This window comes from Castor canadensis, unplaced genomic scaffold, assembly GCF_047511655.1.
Source record: "Castor canadensis unplaced genomic scaffold, mCasCan1.hap1v2 HAP1_SCAFFOLD_153, whole genome shotgun sequence".
Taxonomy (NCBI): Eukaryota; Metazoa; Chordata; class Mammalia; order Rodentia; family Castoridae; genus Castor; species Castor canadensis.
In genome coordinates this window covers 45558-62366 of record NW_027395373.1, presented here as the reverse complement: position 1 = coordinate 62366, position 16809 = coordinate 45558, and the positions used below count along the sequence as shown (strand labels likewise).

The window sequence follows — 16809 nt, the reverse complement described above, 5'->3', positions numbered from 1 at the left end:
CTTCTCTCACCCTCCCACCTAGCCACCCACTCATTCGCTCAACCACCCTGCCAACCCAGCCACCCATCCACTCAGTAGTGGGGGCCTCTAAGGGGCCAGGACTGTCCCACGACACTGCTCGGTCAAGGGCTCCACCTGTGTGTGACAGCGGCTTTGAAGGGGGTGCCGGTGGGGGTGTGTGGGGGGGAAGGCCGTCGGCGCTAGCAGAGCCTGAGCCAGGGAGGCGGAGGTGTGTGGAGACGTGTGGGGAGCTAGACCACCGGGTGGGCGTTTGGCGGTAGCAGAAGCCGGGCGATGAAGAAATTGGTGGTGACACAGCCAAGGGCCAAGCTGACCCGAGCGGGAGTGGGCCACGAGGGTGGGGGGACATTGGCTGGCAATACCTAGGCTCGGAATCCTATCCCCAGATGGCCAGGGACAAATGGAGAATGTCCATCTACACAGCGCCTAGATTGGATGTGTTGGAGTAGTTCCCCACTGCCGCCTCACCACAGGGCCACCCGGCTCTTCATCCCTCTGTCCGGCTTGCTCTGTGGCTGCTCCCCAAAGTCAACCACACAGCTCAGTCGGCTGGCTGCCCAAAGTTTGTTGACAGCGAAGATGACCGCTGACGTCCAGTCAAGGACCCATAGTGTGCTGTGGGCGGGACTAGGGCGAGGTCAAGGCGCCGCGGCCGCACCCGGAGAGGATTCCCTATGGCGATACACACCCCGACCGGCGGCCAGGGCAGTTTTCTTGCCCGTGGGTCTTGGGTGGATGAACGGGAACCGTCGTCCCGGGCGGGACACCGCGCAGGCCGGGACAAAGGTCGTGACAGCAGAAAGAGGACAGAAGGACACATGGCGCCCGGGCTTGGATGGTGGCTAGAAGAGGTGTGTGTGTGTGTGTGTGTGTGTGTGTGTGTGTGTGTGTGTGTGTGTGTTTGTGTGTGTGTGTGCGGGAGAGTGCGCCCAGGTGCGAGCATGATGGGCGGGCAGGGCTGAGAGCCCCGCTGGCAGTCGGGCAGAGATTCTGAGGACCACCCCATGGATGGGAGCGTGGGAGCGACTCGCCCGAGGATGGCGCTGTCCTCCGCTTCCACTGTGGACGAGGGGCTGGCTCGAGATCCCAGGAGCCCTGGGAGGCCAGGTCAGGGGAGCTCCAGCGGTCAGACGTTGTCAACTGAGGACCTGGGAGACAGGGGCATGGCGAGGGATGCCTGGCGGCTGGGTGGGGAGCCCAGGGCCTGGGTAGGGGCAGCGGGCCTGCCGGGAGGGCGAGTCTGGAGGCGGAAAGGAACATCCGATTGGCGACCGGTGGAAGGAAGATCCAACCCCTTGTGGTCAGAGAGGTACCCGGTGACCCCCCGGGCCAGATGGTCTGGAGGCGACCAGAATAACGAGTGGCTCTGGGGTGAGTCGGGAAGTACTCCAGGGTGCCAGACAGTGCACAGGGAGAGTTGTAGAGACAGGGAGACAGAGTGAAAGAGAGATGAGAGACAGAGAGAGTAGAGGGAGAAAGATAGACCCAGAGAAAGAAGACATTACCAGACAGACAGACAGACAGACAGGGACACACAGACAAAGACAGCTAGAACGAGAGCCAGAAAGAGAGACGGACAAAGGGAGAGAGAGGGTGAAAGAAAGAGGAGAGAGACAGATGAGACAGATGAGACAGAGATAGACACAGAGAAAGAGAAGACATACACAGACAGACAAAGGGAGAGAAAGAGAGGAGAGAGCGAGAGAATATCCAGGTGATGTGAGAAGGAGGTAGGAAGGGCAAGTGGACCAGAATCGTGAATAATTCCCTGGGAGGCCACACATGGGCTTGTCAGGTATGTGTTTGGGGGCCTAGATTAAAAGAGACCCAAGGGACAGATGCAGGTCAGAATCCTTGAGCAAAGTTGTGGGTTGTAGGGTGTGAGGGGCGGTTAAGGTGGTTTGGAGGGATGAGAAGACTTGTCGTGGGTAAGCACAGCCTAGAGAACATAGAGTGTGCATATGCGATGATGTTAGTGGAGGTACTTTGAGGTCCCTGGTGTGCTTGGATGACTGCGTGACCGTGTAGGAGACACACGGCGTGTGACTGTTAGGAGAGAAGACTTCCTGTCTAGAGGTTTGGGAGCCATGGGCTTAACTTTCAGGGTGAAGAAAGGCCAAGGGACAGGGCGAGTGAGTGCAAGGATGCATTGCGGTTGGGGACGCCGGGACGCAGAATAGATTGCTGGTGACAGAAGGGCGAGGGAGAGCGAGCGAGAGAGATGCAAGGGATGAGGAGGCAGGTGTGAGAGGCGCCAGGGGTGAGGGAACTGTCTTGCAAGGGGCCGGCGGGTGGGACCCAGTTGGGTGAGTCGCGTGTGAGGCGAGCCCAGACGCAAGCGAGCAAGCGAGCGGGGCAGGTGCGTAGGTGCTGGTGCAGGTGCAGGCCAGGGGGGTGCAGCTGGAGCGGAAGGAGGCTGCGCTCTGCTTAGGCGCTGGGTCTGGAGGACCAAAAGGGGACCAGGCGCTGCATGGGCCGGGAATCGAACCCGGGCCTCCCGCGTGGCAGGCGAGAATTCTACCACTGAACCACCCATGCACCGGCGGCGGTCGCCATCCGACGCAGCCACAGCCGGCGCTCACCAGTTGTCCCGCGGGACACTGGTCCCCGGTCGGAGGCGAGCTGAGCCACACACTGTTCGCCTGGAGCGTGCACCAGGGGCCCGATGGCGCAGGGAGCAAAGGAGCAACCAGAAGGAGAGGCTGCTGGATCGTGGTGGTCGTGGCGGCGGTGGCGGTGCCAGCGGGTGTGTGCGGGAAGGCAGAAGTGTCGCGCGCTGGGGAGGGGCCGGGGGTGGGAGCGGGGAGAAGCGGACTCGCCCCGGTCTGCCCTTTCTCCGCCGCCCAGGCCCGTCACGCTGCCGCAAACGTGGCCCGTGCCTGAATCCCAATAAGGACAGGTGACCTGCGGCAGGCGCTGCTGAGCGCGCCTGTTGTGCTCAGCGCCTCGACGCGCAGAGATGGGGACCCAAGGCGCTGGTGCGCTTGGCGCTGGGGTCCTGGGGGTGAGGTGTGGCGCCGAGGTGGTCTCGGCAGGGGCTTGGAGTTTATGGGCCGGCCCGGGGTGGTAGAGGGCGAAGGTGAGGGGGTGGGTGGCTATCATTGCGGGTTTGGCCTGGCCTGCCGGGTGCTCTGCGCATGGGGAATGGGGGCGTCGATGTGTGCGTGTGTGTGTGTGTGTGTGTGTGTGTGTGTGTGTGTGTAGGCAGAGGATGGAGGGTCTTGTGGGATGGTCGACGTGTCCCGTGGACCCGAATCCCCACTGCCCCTCCTCGCCGGCTCCCGTACCACCTGCGGGCCAAAGAAAGAGAGGCTCTTTTCCTCTGGGGAAAGAGCCGAGGAGGTGATTCAGAGAAACCACCTCTGCGTGTCCGAATGGCCTGTGGCGGAGGGTTGAAGGCGCCGGCGCTTGCGACACTGGCGTTTATGCGCGAGCCTTTCGGGTGGGCGCCAGGAGCGGAGGGGCGAAGGCGTGCGACCACGGGGGCGAGAGATTGGAGAGTGGGCAAAGAGGGCGCGAGCCGGGAAGAGGGCATCGGTGGGCGTCTCTGGGGCTAAAAGGTGGGCTTGTCAGGAGTGGGATTCGAACCCACGCCTCCAGGGGAGACTGCGACCTGAACGCAGCGCCTTAGACCGCTCGGCCATCCTGACGGCGGGCCTGGGCGCGTGGCCGCTCCCCTGGCTGGGACCCGGCGCGGACGCCCGGTACCGTTCCTCGGCGTGGGTGCGCAAGCGGCGGAGGGCAAGCCAAGTCAGTCTCTGCCGCTCGCTGCGGCGTGCAGGCCGCCACGCCCTCCTCCCCTCCTCCCCGAGCGGTGCTTGCTAGTCCGCGCGTCTTCCCCTCCTCCCGGCGCGGTGGCTCGATGCCCGCGTCGGAGGCGGCGGGGCAGGGCGCACCGGGTTGGCTGGGTGGCAGCCGGGTGCAGCTCGAGGTCAGGCTCCGGACCGGGTCGGCTCGCCTCGCCTTTGTCCAGAGTGCTTTGTTGTGTGAGCGTGTGTCCCGCACGTGCCAGATGCTTGCGGTGGGCAGGCGGACGAGGGAGGGCAGGGCCGGGCGTACCAGGGCTCGGGACAGCGGACTGGCGCCCAGAGGGCGGGGCGGGCGTCGCTGTCCTCGTTAGTATAGTGGTGAGTATCCCCGCCTGTCACGCGGGAGACCGGGGTTCGATTCCCCGACGGGGAGGCAGCCGCCCTTTTTGGCCACCGGCGCGAGGTCTGCGACCCAGCCTCTCGCCCTCAAGGGGCGTGCCCTTCTTCCTCCCTCCGCCCACCGCCACCTGGTACCTGGCCTGCCACGTGGTCGCCCCAGACGAGCGGCCCTGCCCGCCCTGCTGGGCCCGGCCAGGCCAGGCCAGGCCAGGCCCGCGCCACCCGAAGTCCTTGTGGGAGTGGGCTCCGTGAGGCCGGCAGGGGCAGGAAAGCGTGGGAGGCGACCGAGTGAGTGAGGACCGTCCTTCTGGCTGTCGGGCCGTGGCGGCGGCGTCGCTGGGCCCCGCGCCCGGCCCCACGCCGCAACGTGGAGCCGAGGGCTCAGTCGGGAGCAGCACGGCTGCAGCAGAAGGCCGGCGCAGCGGAGCTGCTGGGCTCTGGGCTGGGCTGGGCTGGGATGGCGCTTTTTGGCGCCGTGGCAGCCAAGAGCTGCGGGCGTCGGGCAGGCCCGCGTCAGGCGGTGGCGGCGCTCGCTCGTGGCAGTCCCGGCCGGCCTGTGGGCGCTGGCCGGGCCGTGCGGCGTTGGTGGTATAGTGGTGAGCATAGCTGCCTTCCAAGCAGTTGACCCGGGTTCGATTCCCGGCCAACGCAGCGGGCTGACCTTTTGCCGAGACCCGGGGCCGCAGAGGGCGGCCGGGCTGGCACGCAGCTGTGCTTGCAGGCGCGGGAGGGTGTGTGGCAGAAGGAGGCGCGGCGATGTTTTGAGGGTGCCCCGAGCAGGAGGGGAGCTGCTAAGGCTGAGGGCGGTCGGGTTGCCAGGGGCGCCGGGTGGGCTGGCGGGATTTGGTTAGCAAGTGAAGCCCAGCCGGCGGTGCAGGTGCCAGGCGCCAGGCGCCAAGCTGCCAGCTGCCAGCTGCCAGCTCGAGAGGAGGCGCTGGCTCCAGGGCGGGAGCGCGGGGCACGCAGGCCGACGCTCCCTGGTGGTCTAGTGGTTAGGATTCGGCGCTCTCACCGCCGCGGCCCGGGTTCGATTCCCGGTCAGGGAAGCCTTTCTTCTTCTTCTCCGCCGTCCACCACCGACGTCGGCTTCGTCTTCGCACCACACCTCCCCTTTTGGCCAACAGGCCCGCCCGGTCCACCTACGCCCCAATGAGACGGGACTTCCCGCCCAGCCCTTGTCCGTCAGCGCTTCCTTTTCTCCTGGCTGGCCCGCTCGCCCGCCCTCCACCCATCTTCACCCTTCAGCGTGTCCCCTCTTCCTTGCCCTAGGCTCACCCAAGGGCCCTCGCAGCCCCACGCACACAGGCCAGGTCAGCCTCTCTACTCCTCTGGCTGCCAGCGGACCCACCACCCTCCACCACCACCCCCATCGCCGTCACCACCACCCCCATCGCCACCACCACTACCACCACTACCATCACCAGCGGCCAACAGCACCCACCCACCAATGCAGGACGATCGCTGGTTCCTCACTCCTCTCGCTACAGCTTCCCGCCTCTCCCTTCCCCTCCCCTCCGCTGTCCCCCCAGTCCCCTCCCCTCCCTTCCCCTCCCCTGCCGTCCCCTCTCCTTTCACACAGAAGGCACAAGCACCCACGCACGCACAAGGTGCTGAGAACTGAGGGAAAACCAGAGCGGTTCCTTGCTCTTCATGCCTCAAGAAACACCGTGCCCTTCATCCGCTTCACCTGCTCTTCCTGAGACTTCAGTCACCTTCCCCCTGGCCTCAGCCCATAGATAGAGAGCCTCAAAATCCAATGCACGGAGAGGTGAGTTGGAGACTCGGGCCCTCCCGGTTCCTCGTGCTCGGCTGCCTCCTACAGAAACTCTTGCTGTTTTGTGAAAGGAAACTCCACGTGGATTTCGTGATTGGAATACCACACGGCTGGCAACGCCAGACTGGCTCCTTCGCTCCCTCACCCCTCGCCCCATCGCCCCATCGCCCGTTCTCTCACTGGCTGCTTCCTCCCTCATGAACTCCTCTAACCCGCCCGCTCACTTTCCCAATCAGCCACCCACTCCTTCACTGCTTCACTGCTTCTCTCACCCTCCCACCTAGCCACCCACTCATTCGCTCAACCACCCTGCCAACCCAGCCACCCATCCACTCAGTAGTGGGGGCCTCTAAGGGGCCAGGACTGTCCCACGACACTGCTCGGTCAAGGGCTCCACCTGTGTGTGACAGCGGCTTTGAAGGGGGTGCCGGTGGGGGTGTGTGGGGGGGAAGGCCGTCGGCGCTAGCGGAGCCTGAGCCAGGGAGGCGGAGGTGTGTGGAGACGTGTGGGGAGCTAGACCACCGGGTGGGCGTTTGGCGGTAGCAGAAGCCGGGCGATGAAGAAATTGGTGGTGACACAGCCAAGGGCCAAGCTGACCCGAGCGGGAGTGGGCCACGAGGGTGGGGGGACATTGGCTGGCAATACCTAGGCTCGGAATCCTATCCCCAGATGGCCAGGGACAAATGGAGAATGTCCATCTACACAGCGCCTAGATTGGATGTGTTGGAGTAGTTCCCCACTGCCGCCTCACCACAGGGCCACCCGGCTCTTCATCCCTCTGTCCGGCTTGCTCTGTGACTGCTCCCCAAAGTCAACCGCACAGCTCAGTCGGCTGGCTGCCCAAAGTTTGTTGACAGCGAAGATGACCGCTGACGTCCAGTCAAGGACCCATAGTGTGCTGTGGGCGGGACTAGGGCGAGGTCAAGGCGCCGCGGCCGCGCCCGGAGAGGATTCCCTATGGCGATACACACCCCGACCGGCGGCCAGGGCAGTTTTCTTGCCCGTGGGTCTTGGGTGGATGAACGGGAACCGTCGTCCCGGGCGGGACACCGCGCAGGCCGGGACAAAGGTCGTGACAGCAGAAAGAGGACAGAAGGACACATGGCGCCCGGGCTTGGATGGTGGCTAGAAGAGGTGTGTGTGTGTGTGTGTGTGTGTGTGTGTGTGTGTGTGTGTGTTTGTGTGTGTGTGTGCGGGAGAGTGCGCCCAGGTGCGAGCATGATGGGCGGGCAGGGCTGAGAGCCCCGCTGGCAGTCGGGCAGAGATTCTGAGGACCACCCCATGGATGGGAGCGTGGGAGCGACTCGCCCGAGGATGGCGCTGTCCTCCGCTTCCACTGTGGACGAGGGGCTGGCTCGAGATCCCAGGAGCCCTGGGAGGCCAGGTCAGGGGAGCTCCAGCGGTCAGACGTTGTCAACTGAGGACCTGGGAGACAGGGGCATGGCGAGGGATGCCTGGCGGCTGGGTGGGGAGCCCAGGGCCTGGGTAGGGGCAGCGGGCCTGCCGGGAGGGCGAGTCTGGAGGCGGAAAGGAACATCCGATTGGCGACCGGTGGAAGGAAGATCCAACCCCTTGTGGTCAGAGAGGTACCCGGTGACCCCCCGGGCCAGATGGTCTGGAGGCGACCAGAATAACGAGTGGCTCTGGGGTGAGTCGGGAAGTACTCCAGGGTGCCAGACAGTGCACAGGGAGAGTTGTAGAGACAGGGAGACAGAGTGAAAGAGAGATGAGAGACAGAGAGAGTAGAGGGAGAAAGATAGACCCAGAGAAAGAAGACATTACCAGACAGACAGACAGACAGACAGGGACACACAGACAAAGACAGCTAGAACGAGAGCCAGAAAGAGAGACGGACAAAGGGAGAGAGAGGGTGAAAGAAAGAGGAGAGAGACAGATGAGACAGATGAGACAGAGATAGACACAGAGAAAGAGAAGACATACACAGACAGACAAAGGGAGAGAAAGAGAGGAGAGAGCGAGAGAATATCCAGGTGATGTGAGAAGGAGGTAGGAAGGGCAAGTGGACCAGAATCGTGAATAATTCCCTGGGAGGCCACACATGGGCTTGTCAGGTATGTGTTTGGGGGCCTAGATTAAAAGAGACCCAAGGGACAGATGCAGGTCAGAATCCTTGAGCAAAGTTGTGGGTTGTAGGGCGTGAGGGGCGGTTAAGGTGGTTCGGAGGGATGAGAAGACTTGTCGTGGGTAAGCACAGCCTAGAGAACATAGAGTGTGCATATGCGATGATGTTAGTGGAGGTACTTTGAGGTCCCTGGTGTGCTTGGATGACTGCGTGACCGTGTAGGAGACACACGGCGTGTGACTGTTAGGAGAGAAGACTTCCTGTCTAGAGGTTTGGGAGCCATGGGCTTAACTTTCAGGGTGAAGAAAGGCCAAGGGACAGGGCGAGTGAGTGCAAGGATGCATTGCGGTTGGGGACGCCTGGACGCAGAATAGATTGCTGGTGACAGAAGGGCGAGGGAGAGCGAGCGAGAGAGATGCAAGGGATGAGGAGGCAGGTGTGAGAGGCGCCAGGGGTGAGGGAACTGTCTTGCAAGGGGCCGGCGGGTGGGACCCAGTTGGGTGAGTCGCGTGTGAGGCGAGCGCAGACGCAAGCGAGCAAGCGAGCGGGGCAGGTGCGTAGGTGCTGGTGCAGGTGCAGGCCAGGGGGGTGCAGCTGGAGCGGAAGGAGGCTGCGCTCTGCTTAGGCGCTGGGTCTGGAGGACCAAAAGGGGACCAGGCGCTGCATGGGCCGGGAATCGAACCCGGGCCTCCCGCGTGGCAGGCGAGAATTCTACCACTGAACCACCCATGCACCGGCGGCGGCCGCCATCCGACGCAGTCACAGCCGGCGCTCACCAGTTGTCCCGAGGGACACTGGTCCCCGGTCGGAGGCGAGCTGAGCCACACACTGTTCGCCTGGCGCGTGCACCAGGGGCCCGATGGCGCAGGGAGCAAAGGAGCAACCAGAAGGAGAGGCTGCTGGATCGTGGTGGTCGTGGCGGCGGTGGCGGTGGCAGCGGGTGTGTGCGGGAAGGCAGAAGTGTCGCGCGCTGGGGAGGGGCCGGGGGTGGGAGCGGGGAGAAGCGGACTCGCCCCGGTCTGCCCTTTCTCCGCCGCCCAGGCCCGTCACGCTGCCGCAAACGTGGCCCGTGCCTGAATCCCAATCAGGACAGGTGACCTGCGGCAGGCGCTGCTGAGCGCGCCTGTTGTGCTCAGCGCCTCGACGCGCAGAGATGGGGACCCAAGGCGCTGGTGCGCTTGGCGCTGGGGGCCTGGGGGTGAGGTGTGGCGCCGAGGTGGTCTCGGCAGGGGCTTGGAGTTTATGGGCCGGCCCGGGGTGGTAGAGGGCGAAGGTGGGGGGGGGTGGCTATCATTGCGGGTTTGGCCTGGCCTGCCGGGTGCTCTGCGCCTGGGGAATGGGGGCGTCGATGTGTGCGTGTGTGTGTGTGTGTGTGTGTTGTGTGTATGTGTGTAGGCAGAGGATGGAGGGTCTTGTGGGATGGTCGACGTGTCCCGTGGACCCGAATCCCCACTGCCCCTCCTCGCCGGCTCCCGTACCACCTGCGGGCCAAAGAAAGAGAGGCTCTTTTCCTCTGGGGAAAGAGCCGAGGAGGTGATTCAGAGAAACCACCTCTGCGTGTCCGAATGGCCTGTGGCGGAGGGTTGAAGGCGCCGGCGCTTGCGACACTGGGGTTTATGCGCGAGCCTTTCGGGTGGGCGCCAGGAGCGGAGGGGCGGAGGCGTGCGACCACGGGGGCGAGAGATTGGAGAGTGGGCAAAGAGGGCGCGAGCCGGGAAGAGGGCATCGGTGGGCGTCTCTGGGGCTAAAAGGTGGGCTTGTCAGGAGTGGGATTCGAACCCACGCCTCCAGGGGAGACTGCGACCTGAACGCAGCGCCTTAGACCGCTCGGCCATCCTGACGGCGGGCCTGGGCGCGTGGCCGCTCCCCTGGCTGGGACCCGGCGCGGACGCCCGGTACCGTTCCTCGGCGTGGGTGCGCAAGCGGCGGAGGGCAAGCCAAGTCAGTCTCTGCCGCTCGCTGCGGCGTGCAGGCCGCCACGCCCTCCTCCCCTCCTCCCCGAGCGGCGCTTGCTAGTCCGCGCGTCTTCCCCTCCTCCCGGCGCGGTGGCTCGATGCCCGCGTCGGAGGCGGCGGGGCAGGGCGCACCGGGTTGGCTGGGTGGCAGCCGGGTGCAGCTCGAGGTCAGGTTCCGGACCGGGTCGGCTCGCCTCGCCTTTGTCCAGAGTGCTTTGTTGTGTGAGCGTGTGTCCCGCACGTGCCAGATGCTTGCGGTGGGCAGGCGGACGAGGGAGGGCAGGGCCGGGCGTACCAGGGCTCGGGACAGCGGACTGGCGCCCAGAGGGCGGGGCGGGCGTCGCTGTCCTCGTTAGTATAGTGGTGAGTATCCCCGCCTGTCACGCGGGAGACCGGGGTTCGATTCCCCGACGGGGAGGCAGCCGCCCTTTTTGGCCACCGGCGCGAGGTCTGCGACCCAGCCTCTCGCCCTCAAGGGGCGTGCCCTTCTTCCTCCCTCCGCCCACCGCCACCTGGTACCTGGCCTGCCACGTGGTCGCCCCAGACGAGCGGCCCTGCCCGCCCTGCTGGGCCCGGCCAGGCCAGGCCAGGCCAGGCCCGCGCCACCCGAAGTCCTTGTGGGAATGGGCTCCGTGAGGCCGGCAGGGGCAGGAAAGCGTGGGAGGCGACCGAGTGAGTGAGGACCGTCCTTCTGGCTGTCGGGCCGTGGCGGCGGCGTCGCTGGGCCCCGCGCCTGGCCCCACGCCGCAACGTGGAGCCGAGGGCTCAGTCGGGAGCAGCACGGCTGCAGCAGAAGGCCGGCGCAGCGGAGCTGCTGGGCTCTGGGCTGGCCTGGCGCTTTTTGGCGCCGTGGCAGCCAAGAGCTGCGGGCGTCGGGCAGGCCCGCGTCAGGTGGTGGCGGCGCTCGCTCGTGGCAGTCCCCGCCGGCCTGTGGGCGCTGGCCGGCCCGTGCGGCGTTGGTGGTATAGTGGTGAGCATAGCTGCCTTCCAAGCAGTTGACCCGGGTTCGATTCCCGGCCAACGCAGCGGGCTGACCTTTTGCCGAGGCCCGGGGCCGCAGAGGGCGGCCGGGCTGGCACGCAGCTGTGCTTGCAGGCGCGGGAGGGTGTGTGGCAGAAGGAGGCGCGGCGATGTTTTGAGGGTGCCCCGAGCAGGAGGGGAGCTGCTAAGGCTGAGGGCGGTCGGGTTGCCAGGGGCGCCGGGTGGGCTGGTGGGATTTGGTTAGCAAGTGAAGCCCAGCCGGCGGTGCAGGTGCCAGGCGCCAGGCGCCAAGCTGCCAGCTGCCAGCTGCCAGCTCGAGAGGAGGCGCTGGCTCCAGGGCGGGAGCGCGGGGCACGCAGGCCGACGCTCCCTGGTGGTCTAGTGGTTAGGATTCGGCGCTCTCACCGCCGCGGCCCGGGTTCGATTCCCGGTCAGGGAAGCCTTTCTTCTTCTTCTCCGCCGTCCACCACCGACGTCGGCTTCGTCTTCGCACCACACCTCCCCTTTTGGCCAACAGGCCCGCCCGGTCCACCTACGCCCCAATGAGACGGGACTTCCCGCCCAGCCCTTGTCCGTCAGCGCTTCCTTTTCTCCTGGCTGGCCCGCTCGCCCGCCCTCCACCCATCTTCACCCTTCAGCGTGTCCCCTCTTCCTTGCCCTAGGCTCACCCAAGGGCCCTCGCAGCCCCACGCACACAGGCCAGGTCAGCCTCTCTACTCCTCTGGCTGCCAGCGGACCCACCACCCTCCACCACCACCCCCATCGCCGTCACCACCACCCCCATCGCCACCACCACTACCACCACTACCATCACCAGCGGCCAACAGCACCCACCCACCAATGCAGGACGATCGCTGGTTCCTCACTCCTCTCGCTACAGCTTCCCGCCTCTCCCTTCCCCTCCCCTCCGCTGTCCCCCCAGTCCCCTCCCCTCCCTTCCCCTCCCCTGCCGTCCCCTCTCCTTTCACACAGAAGGCACAAGCACCCACGCACGCACAAGGTGCTGAGAACTGAGGGAAAACCAGAGCGGTTCCTTGCTCTTCATGCCTCAAGAAACACCGTGCCCTTCATCCGCTTCACCTGCTCTTCCTGAGACTTCAGTCACCTTCCCCCTGGCCTCAGCCCATAGATAGAGAGCCTCAAAATCCAATGCACGGAGAGGTGAGTTGGAGACTCGGGCCCTCCCGGTTCCTCGTGCTCGGCTGCCTCCTACAGAAACTCTTGCTGTTTTGTGAAAGGAAACTCCACGTGGATTTCGTGATTGGAATACCACACGGCTGGCAACGCCAGACTGGCTCCTTCGCTCCCTCACCCCTCGCCCCATCGCCCCATCGCCCATTCTCTCACTGGCTGCTTCCTCCCTCATGAACTCCTCTAACCCGCCCGCTCACTTTCCCAATCAGCCACCCACTCCTTCACTGCTTCACTGCTTCTCTCACCCTCCCACCTAGCCACCCACTCATTCGCTCAACCACCCTGCCAACCCAGCCACCCATCCACTCAGTAGTGGGGGCCTCTAAGGGGCCAGGACTGTCCCACGACACTGCTCGGTCAAGGGCTCCACCTGTGTGTGACAGCGGCTTTGAAGGGGGTGCCGGTGGGGGTGTGTGGGGGGGAAGGCCGTCGGCGCTAGCGGAGCCTGAGCCAGGGAGGCGGAGGTGTGTGGAGACGTGTGGGGAGCTAGACCACCGGGTGGGCGTTTGGCGGTAGCAGAAGCCGGGCGATGAAGAAATTGGTGGTGACACAGCCAAGGGCCAAGCTGACCCGAGCGGGAGTGGGCCACGAGGGTGGGGGGACATTGGCTGGCAATACCTAGGCTCGGAATCCTATCCCCAGATGGCCAGGGACAAATGGAGAATGTCCATCTACACAGCGCCTAGATTGGATGTGTTGGAGTAGTTCCCCACTGCCGCCTCACCACAGGGCCACCCGGCTCTTCATCCCTCTGTCCGGCTTGCTCTGTGACTGCTCCCCAAAGTCAACCGCACAGCTCAGTCGGCTGGCTGCCCAAAGTTTGTTGACAGCGAAGATGACCGCTGACGTCCAGTCAAGGACCCATAGTGTGCTGTGGGCGGGACTAGGGCGAGGTCAAGGCGCCGCGGCCGCGCCCGGAGAGGATTCCCTATGGCGATACACACCCCGACCGGCGGCCAGGGCAGTTTTCTTGCCCGTGGGTCTTGGGTGGATGAACGGGAACCGTCGTCCCGGGCGGGACACCGCGCAGGCCGGGACAAAGGTCGTGACAGCAGAAAGAGGACAGAAGGACACATGGCGCCCGGGCTTGGATGGTGGCTAGAAGAGGTGTGTGTGTGTGTGTGTGTGTGTGTGTGTGTGTGTGTGTGTGTGTTTGTGTGTGTGTGTGCGGGAGAGTGCGCCCAGGTGCGAGCATGATGGGCGGGCAGGGCTGAGAGCCCCGCTGGCAGTCGGGCAGAGATTCTGAGGACCACCCCATGGATGGGAGCGTGGGAGCGACTCGCCCGAGGATGGCGCTGTCCTCCGCTTCCACTGTGGACGAGGGGCTGGCTCGAGATCCCAGGAGCCCTGGGAGGCCAGGTCAGGGGAGCTCCAGCGGTCAGACGTTGTCAACTGAGGACCTGGGAGACAGGGGCATGGCGAGGGATGCCTGGCGGCTGGGTGGGGAGCCCAGGGCCTGGGTAGGGGCAGCGGGCCTGCCGGGAGGGCGAGTCTGGAGGCGGAAAGGAACATCCGATTGGCGACCGGTGGAAGGAAGAGCCAACCCCTTGTGGTCAGAGAGGTACCCGGTGACCCCCCGGGCCAGATGGTCTGGAGGCGACCAGAATAACGAGTGGCTCTGGGGTGAGTCGGGAAGTACTCCAGGGTGCCAGACAGTGCACAGGGAGAGTTGTAGAGACAGGGAGACAGAGTGAAAGAGAGATGAGAGACAGAGAGAGTAGAGGGAGAAAGATAGACCCAGAGAAAGAAGACATTACCAGACAGACAGACAGACAGACAGGGACACACAGACAAAGACAGCTAGAACGAGAGCCAGAAAGAGAGACGGACAAAGGGAGAGAGAGGGTGAAAGAAAGAGGAGAGAGACAGATGAGACAGATGAGACAGAGATAGACACAGAGAAAGAGAAGACATACACAGACAGACAAAGGGAGAGAAAGAGAGGAGAGAGCGAGAGAATATCCAGGTGATGTGAGAAGGAGGTAGGAAGGGCAAGTGGACCAGAATCGTGAATAATTCCCTGGGAGGCCACACATGGGCTTGTCAGGTATGTGTTTGGGGGCCTAGATTAAAAGAGACCCAAGGGACAGATGCAGGTCAGAATCCTTGAGCAAAGTTGTGGGTTGTAGGGCGTGAGGGGCGGTTAAGGTGGTTCGGAGGGATGAGAAGACTTGTCGTGGGTAAGCACAGCCTAGAGAACATAGAGTGTGCATATGCGATGATGTTAGTGGAGGTACTTTGAGGTCCCTGGTGTGCTTGGATGACTGCGTGACCGTGTAGGAGACACACGGCGTGTGACTGTTAGGAGAGAAGACTTCCTGTCTAGAGGTTTGGGAGCCATGGGCTTAACTTTCAGGGTGAAGAAAGGCCAAGGGACAGGGCGAGTGAGTGCAAGGATGCATTGCGGTTGGGGACGCCTGGACGCAGAATAGATTGCTGGTGACAGAAGGGCGAGGGAGAGCGAGCGAGAGAGATGCAAGGGATGAGGAGGCAGGTGTGAGAGGCGCCAGGGGTGAGGGAACTGTCTTGCAAGGGGCCGGCGGGTGGGACCCAGTTGGGTGAGTCGCGTGTGAGGCGAGCGCAGACGCAAGCGAGCAAGCGAGCGGGGCAGGTGCGTAGGTGCTGGTGCAGGTGCAGGCCAGGGGGGTGCAGCTGGAGCGGAAGGAGGCTGCGCTCTGCTTAGGCGCTGGGTCTGGAGGACCAAAAGGGGACCAGGCGCTGCATGGGCCGGGAATCGAACCCGGGCCTCCCGCGTGGCAGGCGAGAATTCTACCACTGAACCACCCATGCACCGGCGGCGGCCGCCATCCGACGCAGTCACAGCCGGCGCTCACCAGTTGTCCCGCGGGACACTGGTCCCCGGTCGGAGGCGAGCTGAGCCACACACTGTTCGCCTGGCGCGTGCACCAGGGGCCCGATGGCGCAGGGAGCAAAGGAGCAACCAGAAGGAGAGGCTGCTGGATCGTGGTGGTCGTGGCGGCGGTGGCGGTGGCAGCGGGTGTGTGCGGGAAGGCAGAAGTGTCGCGCGCTGGGGAGGGGCCGGGGGTGGGAGCGGGGAGAAGCGGACTCGCCCCGGTCTGCCCTTTCTCCGCCGCCCAGGCCCGTCACGCTGCCGCAAACGTGGCCCGTGCCTGAATCCCAATCAGGACAGGTGACCTGCGGCAGGCGCTGCTGAGCGCGCCTGTTGTGCTCAGCGCCTCGACGCGCAGAGATGGGGACCCAAGGCGCTGGTGCGCTTGGCGCTGGGGGCCTGGGGGTGAGGTGTGGCGCCGAGGTGGTCTCGGCAGGGGCTTGGAGTTTATGGGCCGGCCCGGGGTGGTAGAGGGCGAAGGTGGGGGGGGGTGGCTATCATTGCGGGTTTGGCCTGGCCTGCCGGGTGCTCTGCGCCTGGGGAATGGGGGCGTCGATGTGTGCGTGTGTGTGTGTGTGTGTGTGTTGTGTGTATGTGTGTAGGCAGAGGATGGAGGGTCTTGTGGGATGGTCGACGTGTCCCGTGGACCCGAATCCCCACTGCCCCTCCTCGCCGGCTCCCGTACCACCTGCGGGCCAAAGAAAGAGAGGCTCTTTTCCTCTGGGGAAAGAGCCGAGGAGGTGATTCAGAGAAACCACCTCTGCGTGTCCGAATGGCCTGTGGCGGAGGGTTGAAGGCGCCGGCGCTTGCGACACTGGCGTTTATGCGCGAGCCTTTCGGGTGGGCGCCAGGAGCGGAGGGGCGGAGGCGTGCGACCACGGGGGCGAGAGATTGGAGAGTGGGCAAAGAGGGCGCGAGCCGGGAAGAGGGCATCGGTGGGCGTCTCCGGGGCTAAAAGGTGGGCTTGTCAGGAGTGGGATTCGAACCCACGCCTCCAGGGGAGACTGCGACCTGAACGCAGCGCCTTAGACCGCTCGGCCATCCTGACGGCGGGCCTGGGCGCGTGGCCGCTCCCCTGGCTGGGACCCGGCGCGGACGCCCGGTACCGTTCCTCGGCGTGGGTGCGCAAGCGGCGGAGGGCAAGCCAAGTCAGTCTCTGCCGCTCGCTGCGGCGTGCAGGCCGCCACGCCCTCCTCCCCTCCTCCCCGAGCGGCGCTTGCTAGTCCGCGCGTCTTCCCCTCCTCCCGGCGCGGTGGCTCGATGCCCGCGTCGGAGGCGGCGGGGCAGGGCGCACCGGGTTGGCTGGGTGGCAGCCGGGTGCAGCTCGAGGTCAGGCTCCGGACCGGGTCGGCTCGCCTCGCCTTTGTCCAGAGTGCTTTGTTGTGTGAGCGTGTGTCCCGCACGTGCCAGATGCTTGCGGTGGGCAGGCGGACGAGGGAGGGCAGGGCCGGGCGTACCAGGGCTCGGGACAGCGGACTGGCGCCCAGAGGGCGGGGCGGGCGTCGCTGTCCTCGTTAGTATAGTGGTGAGTATCCCCGCCTGTCACGCGGGAGACCGGGGTTCGATTCCCCGACGGGGAGGCAGCCGCCCTTTTTGGCCACCGGCGCGAGGTCTGCGACCCAGCCTCTCGCCCTCAAGGGGCGTGCCCTTCTTCCTCCCTCCGCCCACCGCCACCTGGTACCTGGCCTGCCACGTGGTCGCCCCAGACGAGCGGCCCTGCCCGCCCTGCTGGGCCCGGCCAGGCCAGGCCAGGCCAGGCCCGCGCCACCCGAAGTCCTTGTGGGAATGGGCTCCGTGAGGCC

The 16809-nt window shown here is 65.0% G+C and overlaps 13 non-coding genes across 13 annotated transcripts; 7 read left to right on the top strand and 6 right to left on the bottom strand.

The window, feature by feature from the left end:
- Positions 1-2488: 2488 nt before the first annotated feature.
- Positions 2489-2559, bottom strand: Trnag-gcc (transfer RNA glycine (anticodon GCC)). The gene has a single exon. It is a non-coding gene; the product is annotated as a tRNA-Gly (tRNA).
- Positions 2560-3588: 1029 nt separating this feature from the next.
- Positions 3589-3671, bottom strand: Trnal-cag (transfer RNA leucine (anticodon CAG)). The gene has a single exon. It is a non-coding gene; the product is annotated as a tRNA-Leu (tRNA).
- A 460-nt stretch (positions 3672-4131) lies between these two features.
- Positions 4132-4203, top strand: Trnad-guc (transfer RNA aspartic acid (anticodon GUC)). The gene has a single exon. It is a non-coding gene; the product is annotated as a tRNA-Asp (tRNA).
- Positions 4204-4748: 545 nt separating this feature from the next.
- Positions 4749-4820, top strand: Trnag-ucc (transfer RNA glycine (anticodon UCC)). The gene has a single exon. It is a non-coding gene; the product is annotated as a tRNA-Gly (tRNA).
- A 323-nt stretch (positions 4821-5143) lies between these two features.
- Positions 5144-5215, top strand: Trnae-cuc (transfer RNA glutamic acid (anticodon CUC)). The gene has a single exon. It is a non-coding gene; the product is annotated as a tRNA-Glu (tRNA).
- A 3472-nt stretch (positions 5216-8687) lies between these two features.
- On the bottom strand, positions 8688-8758 carry Trnag-gcc (transfer RNA glycine (anticodon GCC)). The gene has a single exon. It is a non-coding gene; the product is annotated as a tRNA-Gly (tRNA).
- Positions 8759-9784: 1026 nt separating this feature from the next.
- Positions 9785-9867, bottom strand: Trnal-cag (transfer RNA leucine (anticodon CAG)). Its single transcript has one exon. It is a non-coding gene; the product is annotated as a tRNA-Leu (tRNA).
- A 460-nt stretch (positions 9868-10327) lies between these two features.
- Trnad-guc (transfer RNA aspartic acid (anticodon GUC)) lies at positions 10328-10399 on the top strand. The gene has a single exon. It is a non-coding gene; the product is annotated as a tRNA-Asp (tRNA).
- Positions 10400-10934: 535 nt separating this feature from the next.
- Positions 10935-11006, top strand: Trnag-ucc (transfer RNA glycine (anticodon UCC)). The gene has a single exon. It is a non-coding gene; the product is annotated as a tRNA-Gly (tRNA).
- A 323-nt stretch (positions 11007-11329) lies between these two features.
- On the top strand, positions 11330-11401 carry Trnae-cuc (transfer RNA glutamic acid (anticodon CUC)). The gene has a single exon. It is a non-coding gene; the product is annotated as a tRNA-Glu (tRNA).
- Positions 11402-14875: 3474 nt separating this feature from the next.
- Positions 14876-14946, bottom strand: Trnag-gcc (transfer RNA glycine (anticodon GCC)). Its single transcript has one exon. It is a non-coding gene; the product is annotated as a tRNA-Gly (tRNA).
- A 1026-nt stretch (positions 14947-15972) lies between these two features.
- Trnal-cag (transfer RNA leucine (anticodon CAG)) lies at positions 15973-16055 on the bottom strand. Its single transcript has one exon. It is a non-coding gene; the product is annotated as a tRNA-Leu (tRNA).
- A 460-nt stretch (positions 16056-16515) lies between these two features.
- Trnad-guc (transfer RNA aspartic acid (anticodon GUC)) lies at positions 16516-16587 on the top strand. The gene has a single exon. It is a non-coding gene; the product is annotated as a tRNA-Asp (tRNA).
- Positions 16588-16809: the final 222 nt, after the last annotated feature.